We start from the raw sequence: 19,305 nt of genomic DNA on the forward strand, positions 1-19,305 counted from the left end.
TCTGTGTTGATTTTCCTTTTTAATAGGAAAATTGGTATCAGGTGGGGGCTACAAGTCAAAAAAAGGAAAACATTGCAGCTTACAAATTTAAAATAAAAAAAAATAATTAAGGAATAATCTGAAAAGATGGAGAAAAATAACTGTACTACTGATTCAAGGTCTTGGCTGTAATACCAGTTGTTCCTGGCTCCATATTATTTTTCAGTTCCAGGCAAAGAGGCCTTTGAGGTTTTTTTTATATTAGTGAAAGCAGCATGTTTTTAAAAATAAATAATTCTAATGATGTAAGGTGTTGTTTTGTCATTTCCATTATAATAAGGATAGCAACAGTAAAAATTTATTTACACCATTGAAACATGCTAGTAAGTCTATTGGCTCTCATTAAAGATTCAACTACCTCATAGAAGTCAGTGTTTAAGGAAGAGTGTAAGAATAGGACACACATTGCACCTCCCACGTCTCAGCAGCCCAGAGAAGCTCTTCATCAAGAAGTTGAAGTAACAGCTATTTCAGCTGTCAAAGTTTTTATCTGCTACAGACTCATGGACAGAACTCATCATTCAGCATCCAAAGTACTCTGTAGCATGAGTTCCACTGTTTGGCTGTGTACTCTGTGGAAAGTGCATCCTTTTGACTGCTGGGAATTGAAGAGTGTTGAACAAAAGTTCATTTTATAGGTATGATTTCTGAATTATGTGGAATGGTGAATAACACTCCATGCTTAATTTCTTATTGTCACTCAGACTTTGTAGACCACCCCCACCCCAAAGCTGTTTCACTTCTACTTTGAAGACACGTGGATGGTGTATTCATTCCTAATAGAGGTGCCATTCCTTTGATCTCTTCTGCTTCTTTTCTTTGACTCTTCCATACCCTTGTTGTGACAGAGTGGTTTGAAGAGACGACAGTGTTGAAGGTGTGGGTCCATTGTGAATTCTTTTGGCAATGTAATGATGCTTTTTGTGTTGTTTTCTATTTTCTTCCTAAGAATTCCTAGTTTGAAATAGTTCATTTGCTTCCTGTAAAAGGAAAAATGGTTGCATTACAGGAGTCTCTAAGAACTCTGCCATGGTGAACACTGACACAAATAATCCATTACAATAAAACTTTCCTGATGGATGGTGGGATGATGTGCTGTCTGAACTAATGATTAGAAGAGTTGCATTTCCCAGTTTAATGAGACACAATGATGTAAGCAGATTTGACAGTTGTTTCCTGAGAGGCTGCCTGCCCCTTGCTGAAAGGCTTCCTTGCCTAATGTTTTAGAAGAGAGAGACGTCATTTATGTGGGTGTTTTCTTGCTCTGCAGGCAGCCAATTATTGCCTATCACGTCTCACACAGCTGCTGTTTTGCACACACAAACCCAGGCGGATGTCACATCCTATTTTCACAGCTCCAACTAATGAATTGAGTCAAATGTGGAAAATGCAATATTCCAGGCCTTGCAAGTGGGGTCTGCGTTGCCACCAATTACAGTATTCTCCCCAGTGTTACGAAGAAGCCTAACCATTAATGTAAGCATGTGGCTAATGTCCTACTGAGCAACTAGGTAAGGATTACATGTGCAAATTCTTATCACTTTGAAGCTCTAGCCATATGTGGGGAAATTTGGTTTATTTCCAAATACTGAATGTAGAAATTGGCTCAGAAGAATATTTTAAATTATTCATAGAGCTTAAAATGTACCAGCTAAGGTTTTTGATCTGGGAGTACCTTGGTTTGTAATCACTGCACTATGCTCTGTAATCAAGTGCCTGCCACAGGAACTTTCTTAAGGCCTTGACTGTATGTCATTGACTGCTCTCCAGCTTTAACTGTGGGTGGTGAAGTTCTTCTCACGTGTGCAATGCCAATAAATAACATTTCTGCAACAGTATCTCTCAGTATGAAAGACCTTTTTCTCAAATTGTGCAGGAGTAGCGAGACAGGGACACTGCTGACAGTCTACAATAATTGTCTGCTAATTGTCACAGATCTCAAATTCCTTTCTTTTCCAGAGTCAATAGCTCAACCTGAAATGAATACCAAAAGCTCAGCTTTTATTTCCAGACTTCCTAAGCAGTTATTTGAGGGTTTTCCTAGTTCAGCATCTTTGTGGCTGAGAGCTGATCCCACAAAGACAGCCCTCACCTCACTGGACCCACAGTTGCACAGAGGTTTGCAGGTGCCATCACCTCTGGAATGGGCAGTGACATGTTCTGTGGGACAGAAGGAATTGGGGATGTCAACAGAGCAGCCTCCTGATTGCATCCTGTCCCCCACAGTCAGACTGGGAACAGGCTGGCTCAAGTGCAGCACTGGCAGATGCAGGGAGATGGAGGGATCAAGGCCTTACAGGCTGAGAGTGCATGTATTGAGAAGCCAATTTGTCCACAAATTTGAACTTCTGATTGTTCCACAGGGACAATTAGAAATAAGAGTGGTTTAAGCTGTTGTAATACGCCCCAGCTTGTACTGAATAAAGTACTGTCTCTGGAGGGCACTGGGATCCATTCGATATATGGGAACATCTGCCCTACCTCAGACAAAGTAGCCAAAACATTTTCTATTTTGAACCTCAGTGGAAGTACAACCACCTGTAGTGAAGAAAACTGCTTTCTGACTAGACACATAGGAAAAGTCGATTAATATATTTCCTTAGACTCATGAGTGGCTCAGGGTTTTCCCAGGCAATACTCAATATGTTTCTATCAAAGTTTTAACAGATATTTTTATAGATAATGTTCACATATTCTGATTTGATCAGGAAATTAAAGTTGGCACAATGATGGATTTTTAGGCACTATCAAGATAGCATCAGTGTGCAGGGATTTTATTTCATTTTTTCCAAAAATATATTCCTTCTGTGCAGGGATTTTGCCAAGTAGTACCAATGATTCCCATTGCAAAATTAAATTAAAAGGGAGACAGGTTATTTTATTGTCTAGCCCCACTGACTGAGTGATACAAGAAAAGCATCAGTTCAATTGTTATTACTGACAACAATCATTACATAGAAGATCTCTCTACTGAGAGAATGTGACTTGAATCTTGTTTTTAAATACAGCAAAGCAGGCAAGATCACTCAATCTTACCTGTAGGCATATGCAGAGCCAGTGTATCTAAGGAAGATGTGTGACTGAATGGTATTTGTGGTGCTGTCTACTCTGATTTCATAAATTGCCTACTCAGTTTTCATAAACTCCATTCTCCCCAGCTCCAAGGGAATATGTCCATTCATTACCTTTGGATGTTTATTGTTCTATGAAAATTTATAGTAACAGAATACAACACTTAGGTTTGTAAAATAAGCTCTGTAAAAAACAGTCTCCACATTTCTAACCTAACTTGTCTTTTTCATTACAAACCATTTTTTTCTTAAATACTTGGTCAGGGTACCTGTAAAAATCAGTTGGAAATCCAGTTGGTTCTCAGGACATAGGATGGTACCAGCTTTTGAACAGCCTTTTTTTCTTCTCTTGCATGGCCAATACATTAGTCAAACCCCATTGGTAGTTTTATATCTTATGTCATCAGGATCCATTGCATCTTCATTAGAGCAAGTAATAAGCAGAGCTTTGTAAAATTAGTTGAATCCTATTGTCTGAACTCTGGAGTAATTCAGTGATGGATCGGGTTACATGTTTGTGTTACCCAGGAGGAGTAAGTGCACAGCAGGGACTTGTAGCTGCCCTCTGAAGCACCCGTGTGCTGTGGGAAGATGCAACTCTCATCATTAGGAGCCCTGAGACTGGGACAGGCAGAAGAATCACAGCTATTCTTCTCCCTGTCTACCAACTGACACACCCCTCACAAATTATTATTTTGACTCGATTACTTAGGTCTTACATGGATTACTAGAGGTATACAGAGTAAGACCATATTAGCTGTGGTTATCGCACAGTTAATCACATGGGATTTGATCTTTGACTGATGTCAGCCTGCTCAGGCTCATTGAGGAAGTTAAGAAACTCTCCCTGGTAGCAGCTGAGCAGCATAAATGTGCTGCACAAGATAAATAACTTCTTATAGAAAATACTATGTGACTATACCAAACTGTTTTCATGTCACCGCCATGAATATAGTTCGAATGTATCAATGTTACAAAATAAAGGCAACACTGGCATGTTGTGCGATTACATATGTATTTTATATCCAGTGAAAACCAGAAATGACTCGGACTCCTGACCCTGTTAACTGAAGACATGTGAATCCTGTCTCTCAGACTAAAGCATATAGCTTAGCCCAGGGAGAAGAAATTGTGCAGAATTCATCCTTCTTAGGGAAGGGCACGGTGCAATGATGCACTGCACAACCAGAGCATTTGAGGAGCTCTGCCTAGAAAAAGGCACCTGGTTCTTCAGTAGTAGTTACAGAAGGTTGTCCCAGGGGAAGTCATCCTCACTGAAGTGAAGAGTGTGAGGTACATGGCTGATGGGAAAACACTGTCATCTACAGACATATTGCACTGGCTTTATACCACAGACAGTATCACACACTGTCAAAACCAGCATCTGGTTTGCTTCACACAGGAGTGCTTCCAGAACCGTCCCCTTAAAGTGACAGAAATGAGTAGATAGAATTGCTTCAAATCTCTCTGAAGTGAGAGTGAAATGCAATGACATTTGCAAGGATACAGCAAAGAGAAGGCAACTGGTTAGGTCAGAACTTGAAGAAGGGCAGGCCTTGTCATGCCAAGGCTCAGCAAGCATATTGACAGTCATGTCAGAGAGTAAACCTTGAGAATACGGTCTAGTAACCATATTAAGTTGTTATTATTGCAGAAGGGGACACAGACTCACTGACAGTGCCTCATTTCTTCGCTTTTCTTTCTGTGACAATCAAACACACTGTCTCTTGGCATCACTGTATCCTTTGATAGCTGGCACCCTGCTAAGCTGTGGGTGAAGCTGACAGACTCACAGCCGAAGACTTAGAGAATATTCCCACTGCAGACCCTTTCTGCTTTTCCTGAGCTTTAAAGAAATGGGAGAAATGCTTGCAATACAAATAGGGGTTTTTTAAATTTAAAAAAAGGAAGATCCTTGAATTTCAGTAATGTTCACTCTATCGCATAATTATATGTATATGAATTTTACAGAAATATGGGGGGGTATGGATAGGATGAAACACTAGTTTTCTGATGATATTAGGACAACACGATTTTTTTAAAAGCTCTTACATATAATAAGGTATATTCTGCTCCTGATGCTGGTTTCCATCAGGATGAAAGGCAGTCATGGATTCTCGTCTATTGGAAGGACGCCTGTCATACTTGATGGCACTGTTAAAAATTACACCTTTAAAAAAATCTGCCATTTTTTGGAACAAGAACATGGTTTGGAACAAAGGCCTGTGGACAAAAAAGGCCCTAACCGTGCTTTACTGCTGCCATCTTCCGACTTGCATGCTAAATTGCAGGGGTTTAGAAGAAACCAGCTCAGTGCTTTCCAGTAAATGTCATTACATCGGTGATAAAAGAAGAATAGGATTACGAATACGTGGGTTTGGCTTACAAAGGGACCATGGCTGCACCAAGTACACTCGTATGCTCCAGAGACTCCAAGATAGGAAAAGCAGGATTTGAATTTCATTCTGAATCGTGTTGGTTAGATGTACTCCAATAGGAGCATGAAGCTATAAGGAAAGAGAGACTCTTATGTCCTCTTTTACAACTCTTTTTGTTAATAATTTTCATCTAAAGTTACCTTCTTGGTCACATTTCTAAAAGAAACTGTGAATTCTAGTTGCTGATCATCCACCCTCAAAAGCTTTTTCAACTACACAGTAAAACCAGCTCATCAAACAGGGAAGGATTTAAAGGAGAAGAAAAAAAAGCTGAAAAACTGAAGCCCTCATACCACAAGAAGAGGAAAAATCCCTGGTCTAACTACACCTATGTACTAGAGTTTCCAAGTAGTATTGACTGTGTAGAGGGCTCAGATACCATCGTAAGAGATGATATGAAACCTTGAGATAGGAATAGTTGGTGTGAATTTCATATGAGTGGCATTACCTTGAAGTGTCTGTCACAATGAGATAATGCAGTGATGCAGATGGAGGCTTTCACAGTATCCACTTCCCATATCCTACTCAGATATTTGGGCTCCTAATACTTAGGCTCTAAGAAGATGTCAGGCGATGAATTCAGCAAAAATCTGGGCCAGAGGCTGTGGCCAGATTACTCTCACTCCAGAATATTCATTCCTCTCCTCAAGCAATGCTTGACTTGTAGCCACTTTGTATATGCCTGCCTTGCAGCAAGCTCAGTAAATGCACAGTTCAACGCAGTCTGCACTAATACTTTCCTTTGAACCATTTGTGCTGGAGCCTTGGAAGAAAGAGTGGCGGGGGATTAATCTGTGCTTCTTAGCAAAGCAAAGCCCAAGGCACATTCCACCATAGCTGTGACCAAAAATCTATATAGAGCAACTGATTTACAAAGTAACATCTAAAATGTAATGTTTCCCTTGAATATAAGGGAAGATGGTTTAGTTTTCATTTTAAAAGTAATTACTTCAGATATATTGTCAATAAAGCTGTACCAGCCTCGGAAATGAGACAGGGCAGTACATCAGACATCCAGCAGACTCCAGTCAGAGAGAGACAGTACTTCTCCACTTCTAATTGCTCTTCAGTCCTGTTCTCCATGACAAAACCCAGTCTTCCCACTGCTTTGATGCTGTTGGGTATCAGTACATGTTTACCAGTGTTTTGCACAAATTTATTTCTCAGAGGATGTTGTTAAACATCTGTTGTCTTATGGTACCAGCTACAAGCTGTGGCTGGTTTCTGGCAAGTGGTCGAGACTGAAGCCTCCCAGGGAATGTGGTTAGAGGAGGATGCTTCATCTGGACACCTGACTACAGCAAGCACTGGTTCTGCATCATTCATCACACCCATCAGCCAGGTTATTTTAAGGACTGTTCTGACACTTCTGCTCCACTGTGTTTTTAAGGCTCTCTTTTATATCCTATTTTTTTACCATGTGTTCATTCCTCCTCGCCTCTTCCGCCTTTCTCCTCTAACAGGCCAAATGCTTGCTCTCCTTTGTGTTCACATTCAACATCTGTATAAACACAAAAGGAAATTTTGTAGATAAGAAGTCTATTCACATTTGATTATTTCCTGTCCTTTGTATGTCGTTTTACAAACCTCATGGAGAAAAATAATCCCTTATGGAATGGTGCAGCCCTTGTCAGCCCCCAATCCTGTTTGGAAACAGTGGATTTAGAGCTTCATACATTGTTAATTTCACAGTTAAGAACTGTGTAGAGATTTTGCAGGATGAAGGCTTAGTTTTGCTGGAGATTCCTCTTAACTCCATCGTTTAGCAGAAATCGGTTTCTACTTTCTTTGCACACCAGTAAAATCTCTAGTGAAGTAATAATCCCACGTGATTTACTGGCACCTTGGACTGATGCCAGCTTTGTTTTAATCTCAACTGCTGTTTTATCCTCCGGGTATTTCAGTTCATGGCAAAGTGCACAACACAGTCCCCAGAATCTCGTGTGAGCACAGATTTTATTATTTTTATTCAGTCCCTTTGCTTTGTCCCTCATGGCAGAGCTCTGCTGGTCCTCAAACTTGACCAATTTGATTACATTTAAACTATCTTTAAACAGATGCATCCCCTGGGTGAAACTTCTTCCCTGATTAGTCTGGATGGAAAGCATCTGTTTTCCCTCTGGTAAAGAGAGTTCCTAAAATCAAAGCACAAAGACAGGCACTGGTCATGTCTCGTGGCATTGGCTGAAGTCCAGCAGGCATGTGGTGCAGCAGTGAAACTTGAATTTGGGCAGGTTGACCTAAAGACAATAGCACAACCATCCTAAAAATGAAAAAAAGCAAGAGTAACACACACAGTGATCTCAAGCTGCTGCAATGCTTTTGGCCTTGGTGATGGGGTTTGTGACAACACTGTGATAAATGTCGCAATCCAAAGCATATAAAATGTCTAAACCCAGAAGTATTATTAGTTGAGAGCTACTGCTACAGCAGTCCTGTGTTCTCTTCTATCCCCTTCCCTGCCCAGGGCCTGGGGGTTCCACTCCTTTCCCTTCTAGTGCTGAAATGTACCGCAGTGGGAATGGGTAGGGGATGCAGCCAGGTCCCACTCATCTTCCTCCTGCCAATGCTGTGCCCTGCAGGACTCCCTTGGCATTCCTCCAAGGAAAGGCTAGAGCAGAGCAGAGGTGACTTGTGACCTCGAACCATGGGAGAAGTGGGAAGGGGAGACTTGGGGGTGTTCTGCCCTCCACGAGGGGAAAACAAGATCCTGATGCATGCTACAGGGCTCTGCTAGGTTTGCCACCACGAGGTGATACTGCCCAGGGGCAGGTCTTCCAAGGGAAATGGATGAGTCCAGCCAACCCTTGGGGTGCATTTCACCTTGGAGGGAACCTGTTGGCTTACTCTGGAGATGCGTCTGGAATTAGAGTCCCATATGTGTGATGTGAACCGTCTGTCATGGAGCTGTGCAGATATACCCTAAACCTACACAATACATTGAAGAGGACACTGAGCTGCAAACACTTCTTCTGACTCCAGCCTGTCCTTTCAAAATAACTTTTCCTCTTCACCTCTGGAAACAGGCCAGTCTTCTCTCTTGCAGTGATTTTGTGACCCACAAAATTAGCTCTTTGCTCCTCAAATTCTCCTGCTGTCAGGAGTGCACCCTCTCCCCGACCAGACAGAACAATTACCCCAAAATCAGCCCAGTTAGCTGATATGCTGGTGTGTTGCAAGCTGGTGGACACGGGAAGTGAGGAAGGGAGGTGGCCCTGCTGCTGTGCATAAGATGCTGTGTTGCTTATGAGCATGAGACCATGAGATAATCAGTCCATTAGCAGATTGACATCTTGATGTCCTAGTGACCTCCTCAGGACATGGACCCATGTGACTTCATGTACATGACTGAAGCATCATGAGGGAGATTCTGGAGGGGCCTGAGATGCATTTTCCTCTCACCAAGAAAAATTCAAAGATTTATGGATAATAAAGCCTTGCAAGCTACAGGCTTGATTACAAACCAAATTCCTTGCTGGGTGTTGTAGCTAGGAAACTGTGAGCTGGGGATTCTCCAGGGCACATGTCTTCAAGGGCTGATTTTTCCCAGGAGAGATAGGCATCAGGAGAAGAACCCATACACACAGATGAAATTTCACCTGCTTTTCATTATTCTTAATAGCAAGGTGTGTTTCCTATTTGTTACTTACTTCATGCAGATCTACTCCCATTTTGGTGTGATCCCTCAGAGGCCTTTTTCACTTGCAAACTATTATTGCCTGGTATTTATCTCCTGTGCTAGTTCTTTTGGTCTCCTCTTGCATCCATTTCCCTCCAGTACTGAAGTAGTGAAGAGACAAGGTTAGCACAGACCTCAGTGACATGCAAACCTGGGAACCAACCAGCAATGCCTTCCCTGGCAGGAGAGTGAGCTGCAATGAAATTTTCAACACAAAACAGTCATTTTGACATCCAGAACCATTCCAGAGTGTCTCCAGAGCAAAGACTTCAAAACTCTTTCAGTGAGGGAGCATTGTGCACACTTGAGGAAAGTCTGGGAGAAAAGAGGCGAGATGTTAGTATTTAATTTGCTGCAGAGCTTGGCCTTGGGGTCCTTCCCATCCTCTCAAAACATGAGAGTGAAATTCTAGGTATGGTGGAAACACACTGTGGTGGAGACAAACAATTTTTGGGAAAGAAACATGGTTTGTCCTTGTTGAAAGAAAGAGTTTTAAAGCAGCAGCAACTGTAAAAAAACTGTAAAGGGAAGCAAAAATTGTTTCAGTCAACTTAAAAGTGAACACATCCTCTTTCTTTTTGTCTGGATTGCTTTTTACAGAGTACCCCTGTGGGTTACATATTAGCAGGGAAAGCCTTAACATTGTCTAACAGGCATAATTTTGCTGGACAACTCTGTGCATATTTTCCTAATATCCAACATGCTGGACACTTCCAGGTTTTGCTACTAGTCCTCAGCCTTATGTGCCCCTATAGCTGTTCCCACATGAATGTAAACACCCAAAAATAGAAAATGTTTAGATTAAAAAAAAATCCAGCAGCGTCAGGCTCTGAGGAGCATGGGGAGAGTTTCCACTGTGCAAACAGATCCATGGACACATACACTGTAAGTATCTGATTAAATACCTGCCACAATTAACCCAGAGCCATATGTTGCTGTGGTGGTGATGGGGCATGTCAGGTCCTCTAGTCCATTTGGATCAGATACCACAGATCTTTGTACATTTAAGTGAATCAAGATTATTTGGGAGAAAAATATGACAAAGTGTACACTAAAAAGGCCACACCACAAAGATAGTTTTTTCCAGTATTTGAGGTCTGATGGGGAAATCTGAGTGAAGAGTCAGACCTATGAACCAGAGCAGATCTGCTGGAAGCTGCCAGTGCTCTTGTGACAGGTAACAGAGGGCTGGATCCAGGAAGGCTCTGTTAGCGCTGGTGTGCTTGGACCCCTCCCCACAGCATCCCAACAAGCAGGACAGTTTCCCTTGGAGGTCTCCCTGTCTGAGCTGATGGTTGCCTCTTGTTTAGCTGTTGCTGAAGTCCTCAGGATGGAGAAACTTGGAGGATTGGCACCCATGTTCAGAGGCAAAGAGGCACTTCATGTGGTTTCTGGCCACAGCAAGGAATTATCACACTACTTCAGATGAGATTCTGGGATGAACCAAGCACCTGTAATTCCATTTACTGATATCCATCGCGTCTCAGAAACAGGCGCCGTGGCCGAGAAGATGTACATTAAAGAGACACCCATTACATGACTCATACACAGAATCACATTAATTAAATCAGATGCTAAGAAAAAAAGCCAGAAATTATGCAAGGTTATTGTCTGTGCCTTACAGAGCAGCTCCCTGAGCCCATGCTCCCTGGCACCTAGGGCTCTCAGATTGGGGGACAGATGGATTATGTAGATGAAAACAAATCACATGCTGTGTAGCTGCAGGAAGACACAGAATTTTCCCTGGAGCTGCTAGAATTAATAGACCACTGACAACCATCATGGAAAACACACCAAGCAAGATTTTGAGCTGAGACATTCCAAAATGTCTGGGGAAAACAGCATAGGACTGCAGGCATGTGACCTGTTTGCTGGGATACAGCCCCTGAGTTTGAAATTATTGTGGTTCTTTAAAATCAGCTTCCCTTTCATGGCTCTAAAATATTATTCAGATGCTGAGTACATGATGACTTGTGGAAACCCCTCTGCAAGTATATTCTCACGTATGTATTTACCGTCATGTGAGGATGAATCACTGAAGTGTGAATATCTTTTGAAATGTTCTTCAAGGCTGCTGCCCTGGATCAGGAGTTAGGAAAGAAGAGGCAGCAGTGCTTATACAAAAGGGAATGTGGATCTCCATGACACTCTGAGAGGGATGAATGTTTACATGTAATCTTTGACAGATGGGGATGTTAATGCTTTCATTTTATGGATAAAGAAGAGAGATATTAGATGATTGCTGTGTATTACAGAGTAGTAAAAGCTCTGTGATGAGGATAAAATTCTGGTCCTCCAGGGAGGAAATCTCTTTTCTCGAATTCTCTCTCTTGTAGAGCCTTTGTGTAATGGATGATTTGCAGAGGGGAGGCAACAGCAACACTGGCAGCATTCACTTTTGAGGATGAACCCAGGAGTGAAATACAGGAAGAGTATACAGAAATACAAAGAGAGCAGGTCATAGAATATTGATATTTTAGTGAGATCCATGATTTTAAAAAATACAAAAACTCTGGGTTTAGAGATGAAGGTTAGCAAGTGCAATAAAACTTAATATGCATCCCAAAACTACTTGAGATCACTTTCTGTGGTGCAACAAAATCCTGGAAGACATCCACACAAGCCCATGGTGTTAAATTAATCACTGTAATGATCTGTGCCTTGATCATCCATCCTTTTTTCTCCTTCCCCATCATTCCTCACTTCCTATCTGAATACAGCTTGCTTCATGTTTAAATGACAAACTCTGAAAAAAAAAAGTTATAGAAATGTCAAGGGAGTTTACAGCCAGGATGCCTATGACTGTTGTCAGTGTCAGTTTATTTGCCCATTCACACCTTCTCTCCTGGAGTAATCGATCCTGCAAGAATGACTGACAAGTGAGTCTGGGGCCCTACTATGGGGGAAATATGGCAAATTTGCAGTGTCTGTGGCAAAAAGGAAGCCAGTTCCAAGGGCTTTCAAAAGAGCATCGAGTCCCCTTGAAATAACAGGCAGAAACGTGCAGAAGAGGAAACAAACACTAGGGAAAGTCAGTGCTGTGGGCACTAAAGGCGCACATAGGTGTTGGAAAGAGGAAACTCAAGGAAATGCTAAGAGGGAAACAAAAGGAGAAAAGGTGTTTCTGGAGGTCACTGCTCATGTAAAGCAATTGCTAATGCCATGGCCAACACATCAGCAATCTCAGGAAGTTTATAGGATTTGATGCTGCTGTTCCAGAGTAATGAAGTATTCTTGAAAGCAATGCTGGTGGCTGATCAGTTTGCTGGTGCTTCTCCTGCCCCTGTGGCAATCCCAGCTGAGATAACCAAAGGCAAACCAGTCTCTGAAATCAGCTTTGTCAACCTGGTTTTATTTGTGTGCTTTGGAAAGATTCCAAATCAGGTCAGGATTCAGTAGCACTTGCTGGGAATTTAAAAAATGCTCTGTTAGTAGTGACCTACCAAGGAAAACAACATAAAAAATTGGCTTGTGCTCTTGCTTGTGCTTTTATTTCTATATAAAAACAAGGCATAAGAGGATTGGGACTGCTTCTTATAGCTCTAAAGGAAAAATATATGTAAAATGCCAACTTTGGCATTCACTATTTTTGCTGAAGAATTTGCAGGATGTCTCATATAGTGCTTGCCCATCTCTTAGCTAAGATGGCAGAATTATCCAACCGTTTAACATGAGTATATTTTCTCCTACATATTTGTAGGCATTTCAATGAAACAGAATAAAAGTCCCCAAAGGACATTAATAGTCTTAATGAAAAACTGTTACTCCTCTCAGCAAAGCAGATTTTATATGTATCTGTATTATGCCAGTTAGCCAGCGAATCTATTAGACAAGCCCTGGAGTTATTATAAAAAGAAAGCAAGGGGATATTATTGGATAAAGAGGAAGAAACCTCTTAGGCCTGCTCCATGCAGCATAAACAAGGGAAGAAAGCAAACATAATTCTTGTTTCCCCTTGACAGGACACCCTTAGATGGAGCTCAAGACATTTACAAGAGATGAGATATAGGGGGAAAAGTGGGTCAGAGCCTGAGAAGAGAAGGAAAGAAAAAAGAAGATAATTTCCATTATGGTCTGAATTTAGACCTCTGTTGTCTTCACTTTTATATATGACTGACATAAACGATCCTATGGCCTATTTGCAGCTATTGTTGAAACAAGACATGGAGCCACAGTTGATGCACTGAGGTTGCACAGAGAGAAATTCAACAGGATGCTGGTCTTGCTGACAAATGGCAAGTAAAGCTGAATATTAAATGAAACGTTCATTAAAAAACTCCCAAAGCAAACAATAAATGCTCTATACATCTAGGCTGAATGTGATCAGAGCATGACAGCTGAAAGGCCACTGCACAAAAGATAGGCTGTAAATGCTGTGTATCAACTGACTAACAAGTGCAGAAGGCACAAAAGAAGAGAATTCAGAGGAAATCATAGATTTTAGTGTAAAATCTCTGTTCATGCATTTTAACTGAGAATTATGAGAGAATTATGTTTCAAAACATGAAGGTAATGCACTTACCCTGATGGAACTACTTCCACAGCTTTTCTGCACTTCCTGTGCCAGGACACAGAGGGCCAAATTCTGCCTGTGGGTACAGGACTAGGTTACATCACTGAAAGACCGCATGGTCTATGGTGCTCCTTTATAATGGAAATCAACAGATAATGGCCAGACTAGCCTCATTTCTCCATTTTTTTGTTTTTCAGGCAAGTTTACAGCCCATGAGCACAGCAAAGGGCACTCTGTCTGCAGCAGGCTCACTGCAGCAGGATCACTGCAGCACTCCACAGCTCTAAAACCAGATAACCCAGGACCTGAGGGGCAAAAGAAAAATCCCAGACAAGCTCAGCACTTCTTGGAAGACTGTTGAGATTACAGGGGGAAAAAAGTAAGCCGTCTGAGGAATAATTGGACAAGAATGACCTAAGCTGAGAGAAGAATTTGGCCCAGCATGGATATTAAGTAAAATCCATGCTCCTGTTAGCCAAGAAGGGGCTGGCAGTGCCTGGGGTACCACCAGAGAGCTGCATTCTTCTGGATTTGCATTACAATTGATTTCTAAGCCTAACCCACTGATTCAAGCAGACTCTTCTTGGACAGACATAGCACTTAGGCAGACTGACTAGCAGTGGAGAGGTAAATAGTTGTATTTCCTCCACTCAGTAGTTGCATCCTCCTCTCTCCTGCTCCTGCATTGCACCCTTGGCAATACAAAAGGCTGCCTGTGGCTTGGCAGGGCAGTTTCCCTCCAGCAAGTTGGGGAGAAGCCACAGCTCTGCAGAGCAACCAGGCAGAGCTATCATCACGTCGGAGCCCATCACTCAGCCACCCTTGCAAACTACCCCAGAAAAGCCTTTCCCACTCATGAGGTGCTCTTGTCAGGGGGGCCAGCATGAGATGGGAGCTGCCCCCAGCTCCTCTGTGCACCGGGGCTGCCTATTCCTCTGCATGGCTTGCAAAGCACAAACAGCCAGGCAGGATCGTGGCAAATCATCCCATCCACTCCAGGCTGGACATCTCAAGGAACAACTGGAGAGTGTCATGACTCATTCCAGACTCTTCCTCAGCTGCTGCTGGAAGACAGCGGCAAGAGCTCCCGTAATTAAAAGAACAAGTGGGAAGATCCAACTTGAAAGACTCAGTCTCTTCCCGGCCCCATGTTCAATACTGAACCTAAACACAAAACACACTGCACGGGACTGCTACCTGTACACAAACTGCAGGAGCGGGAATTTAGCTACAAGCAGCAGAAGAGCCCCAAACTAAGAAGGATTTAACTAGATGAGCATTTTTTTTTCCAGATTCAGAAACTCTTTTTCCCCGTTGCAAAATCCATTATTAATTCCCCATCACACCTCTCTCTGCAGCCCCTGCCCGACAAGCCTTTGAACTCCTCCCCCAGCCTCCGAAGATTTCTTCTCTGCCCACACCCCTTGGAGATGTGCGGGAACGGGCGCAGGGTTGCAGGGCTCTGGCAGCACTAGGAGAAGGCAGCGGCACGGCCAGGCCCTCGGGAGGAGCATCCTTCAGGCAGTGACCGGCTTAGCAAGGCAGGAGACGGCAGCTTGAGCAGAGTCGGTCTGCCCGCGTCTGCCATCCCCCCTGCCGTGCCAGCTGCCCAGAGTCAGCTCCCAGGGTCCGGCTCCTGGCTGCAGGGGAGGAAGGAAACTCTGCCAAAACCATTCCCTGACACTTCCTCCAGGGCTGTGGGTGCCCCCCGCACTCTGCAGGGACACTTACTAATAAGTGTTCAGTGCTTAAACGTGTTTAGCAAATCAGCTACAAGTCAAAATAGTTTTACACGAAAGGATGTTTTGCTGCCTTTGACAAGTAGGAGACACGGTGGCATGTGTGCTAGTCCTGCCCAGCTCAGAAACAGCAGCAGGAGCAGAGCTGGTGCTGGCAGCATGGCAGGGCAGCATGGCACGGCAGCACTGTGCTTCATTAACATGGCGTTAATGAATTCTGTGTGAAATTCTCTCAAAAATGCACTTGAAATGCATCAAAACTTTAAAAGAGACCAGACCACCAGCAGGCAGTTGTGTGGACAAAGAAAGTATGTAGGATATAGGACAAACTAGAGTTGTGTAGGTGCCAGCCTAAGGGCTACCACTCCTCGCTCTTACACAAGGCACAGTTATGCCAGGAGCTACTGAGTCACCTCCCTCAGGTTGTCTGGGATGGAAGCTCCTATGCCCACAGGTCACCCCCAGCCAGATTCCTAGTGCTGGCAAAGCTACTTTTGTCATACAACAGGGTCCTAACACCTGAGTTTTTGCAGCCTTTACATCTAATGCAGTTGCTCTTCAATGGCTTACAAGCTGGGTGAACATAGGTTCTCAGAAAAAACTACTTCGTTTGTGGAAATGAGAAACTGAAGTCATGGCTGACAAGTCAAACAGTGGATACCACTATTCCCTGGGTCTCTGGTGGGGCAGGTTAAATGGGGACATGCATTTTTGCATGACAGTATCATCACCTTTTTTGACCCAGGGCAAGTAGATTTGGCCTTTGCCCAAATGATATTTTCCTCATCTCCTACATGTCTTGTGGAGGGTTTCTGCAGTGTTCAGGAGAATTAAGACCTGTTGTAGAAATAAGTGTGCTGTCTCAGGTGACATTTGTGATTTGCATTACAGGTGATCTGTCACCAGATGAGAGAAAAAAATTTAGACTGAATCCAGCTATGATCCTTGGCTGGCTACTGGCAGCTGCCTTGCAATGGGCATCCCATGTACTGGGAGCTGCTTGAACAGACCACTAGTGCCACCTGTAAAACCAGCAGTGAAGCCCTTAGGTCAAGCTGCTTTACATCAGTCATAGCCCTGAGGAGAAAGTGGGTTTATACAAAGGCCAAAGAATGATGCATGTGGCAGGAGGGTGTTGAAAACCTGCCTCTGGCCTGGCTGAATAGTAACTTCTATGGTCTTAGGGCTGCCAAAGACTGGTGACTTTTGTCCATGAAGAGAGGTCTCTGGAGAGGTATGGCAATGTTTTATATCATCTACAGCTGGCACTGATGTTAAGGAACAGACCTATCAGGGAACAATTTCCAAACCTGTGCACTGATTCCTCTTTAGCCCTCTTACAGAGAGATTGCAGAGCTCCCAGGCACAGGGGAATGGCTCACATCTCTCAAACTGCTTCTAATTCAGTCTCAAACTTTAATTTGAAGCAGCAGCAAAAGCTGTCCAGGTTTCCCTCATTTGTTGGGCTTACAGCTGTGAGTGTCATTAACGTATTATGTCCCTGCACATATTTACCCAAACCACCTGTGAGGGATGAGAGCAAAGTGAGACATCAGAGGAGATGCTGGTCAGCGCGGGATGCCCAGCTGCTTCCTTACGGATGAGTTGACCCATGACAGCGGCACGAGCTGACAGGAGAGCACAGCACTGGAGATTAATTGCTTCTAATGAGCACCACTGCAGCCCACAGAAAAGGCTGAACACAGGACTGCCTCAGAAACTACAGCACTTTAACCCTCTGTGGTATAAGACCCCACATCAGAGCTTTTTGGGCTGCACATTGACAGCCTGAAAGGGAGAGGGGATTTCTGCATGGTCTGTTGCCCACAACAAGTGTAAAGGAGGGATCCCAGCTCAGCTTGCTCAGCCACAGCACCGTGATCCCTCCACAAGCTTCTAAACCCAGTGTGAATTTGTTTAAATCTCCCCTTTCAGGAGAGACTTATTTTCTAATCTTGCTGCAGCCTCCCTGTTCCCTCATTTATCCTGCTCTACTGCAGCAGCTCTGCCAGCTAGGACTGCTTGCACTCCAGTGTAAATTAAGGGTAACTCCATGGAACTTCAGAAGTGTACACTGTATTTACAACTCTGAGAAGGAGCCTGGGGTTGGGTGTCTGTCATCTTTCTGGAAGAGCTCTATGAAGTGATTCTCTCTCCCCCAACCTTCCCCCCCCCACCCTGCTTTTTTGCCTCTCCCTTTCTGTAGCGCTTTCTTTGTCAGTACATCTTTTAATAAAAAATTAAAAAACAAAACCCAGAAATAGAGCATTCCCACTTTCAGGCAGCTATCTGGGGCAGCCATGAAAATAGCAGCAACCACTGGGTAGCCCAGGGTTTAGATCAGGTCAGCAGCTCAAGGTCAGCTACCAGTTCTCTTTTAGGCAATTTCTGCAGGGTTCATCAAGTTTGCCATTGGGTCTGTGTGGGTTCATCAGGTCAGTGCACAGAAGCACACAAACTATTCCTGTGCCACCATCCCATTGAAAAATCTCCTCTAAACCTCCAGTGGGAGCAGGCAGAGGAGACAGCGTGGCTTCATATACACAGGAGGAAACCTGTCAGTCAGCAGGTATCAGATCCATTTGCAGTGCCCGTGCCCTGGCACACGTGTCCAGGCTGGGCTTGGCTGCCCAGGAGCTGGCACCTTGCTGCTGTGCTGACTGGAGCACGGCAAGAGCTCTGCTGGGACACAGGTGCCTGGGCTGGGAAGATCACCCCTCTCAGTGGCTGTCCATCCACACTGGCATGAAACAGAGGGAGATAAGAAAATGAGCTGTAGATTTCCCCAAAATTAGTATTTTCAGCTTCAGGGGGCAGAGGGAAAAACAAGCAACTTGATTATTTGAGTTAAACCCAGGGAACAGTCTTAGCTGGAAAAAGAAACTGTGGAAGAAAAAATCGGTCATTGACTTGTGACAGTTTGGTGGAAAATCACTAAGGCTTTTCCAGGCTGTTTTCATGTCAGAACTGACCTAGATTTTAAAATGCTAAAGAGGTGGGGGCGTACTGAGCTACAGAAGAACCAAACTATCTCAAGCCAAGCAGAATCATAAGTTTGGAGAGTTTCTCTTAAGTCAGTCTGGACTGAATTTGTTGGGAAGCTGTAGCTGGTGGATCCTGCTTTGTCTTTAGGGCCACAGGCAGAAGATCTTTCCTGGAGAGCAGAGCAGGAATGGGTGATCCCTAGGAGCCCTAGGGAGAGAGAGAGGCTGGGCACTGCATGAGCCACCCGACAGCTGGTTGTGGGCAGATAGAGGTCACTTAGAGACTGGTGAAAACAGAGCCCACTAATTAGGGCACCAAATCACTCACTAACCATGGAAAAGAGATCAATCTGCTTTGCGACATGGAAAAACCTGAAGGCTTGTGCTGTGCTGTTTATTTGGGCACATTCACCATTTCTATGATCAAAGACACAAGGCTAAGGAATGCTTTCCTAGAAACCCTCAAGCTACGACTGTTCCAAACAACTTCACACGATTCAACAATTGCTCCATAAATCTTTCCTAAGGATTTCATCTTGGATAAGAGACTTGGTATTGTTGGTAATGTTTTTCTGAAAACAGGAGAGGATGCATTATTCCACCTGGTTGCTTTTGTACTCTGAGACCATTTTCATGGAATGACAGGAACTGCAGTTTAGCTATTCCTTAAGGGTTTCTACTGAACATACTCTAAACCATATAAGCTAAAAAAGTATTCCATTTGGAACATTTATTTTTAGAATAATTTAAATTGCACTTAAATCGTAAAACATGAAAAAAATATTTTACTTATTTTGTGCACTTTTTTACAAACATAGGAATCCTGTTCACACATGTACAAG

At 43.4% G+C, this 19,305-nt stretch overlaps 1 long non-coding RNA gene across 1 annotated transcript; it reads right to left on the reverse strand.

The window, feature by feature from the left end:
* LOC116439638 lies at positions 1–14,157 on the reverse strand. The gene is made up of 3 exons (XR_004238217.1): positions 13,750–14,157; positions 6,966–7,049; positions 1–1,019 (listed from the first exon to the last, which is right to left on the reverse strand). It is a non-coding gene; the product is annotated as an uncharacterized LOC116439638 (long non-coding RNA).
* Between the last annotated feature and the right edge of the window lie 5,148 nt (positions 14,158–19,305).

Source organism: Corvus moneduloides, chromosome 2, assembly GCF_009650955.1.
Source record: "Corvus moneduloides isolate bCorMon1 chromosome 2, bCorMon1.pri, whole genome shotgun sequence".
In the NCBI taxonomy this organism is placed as follows: domain Eukaryota; kingdom Metazoa; phylum Chordata; class Aves; order Passeriformes; family Corvidae; genus Corvus; species Corvus moneduloides.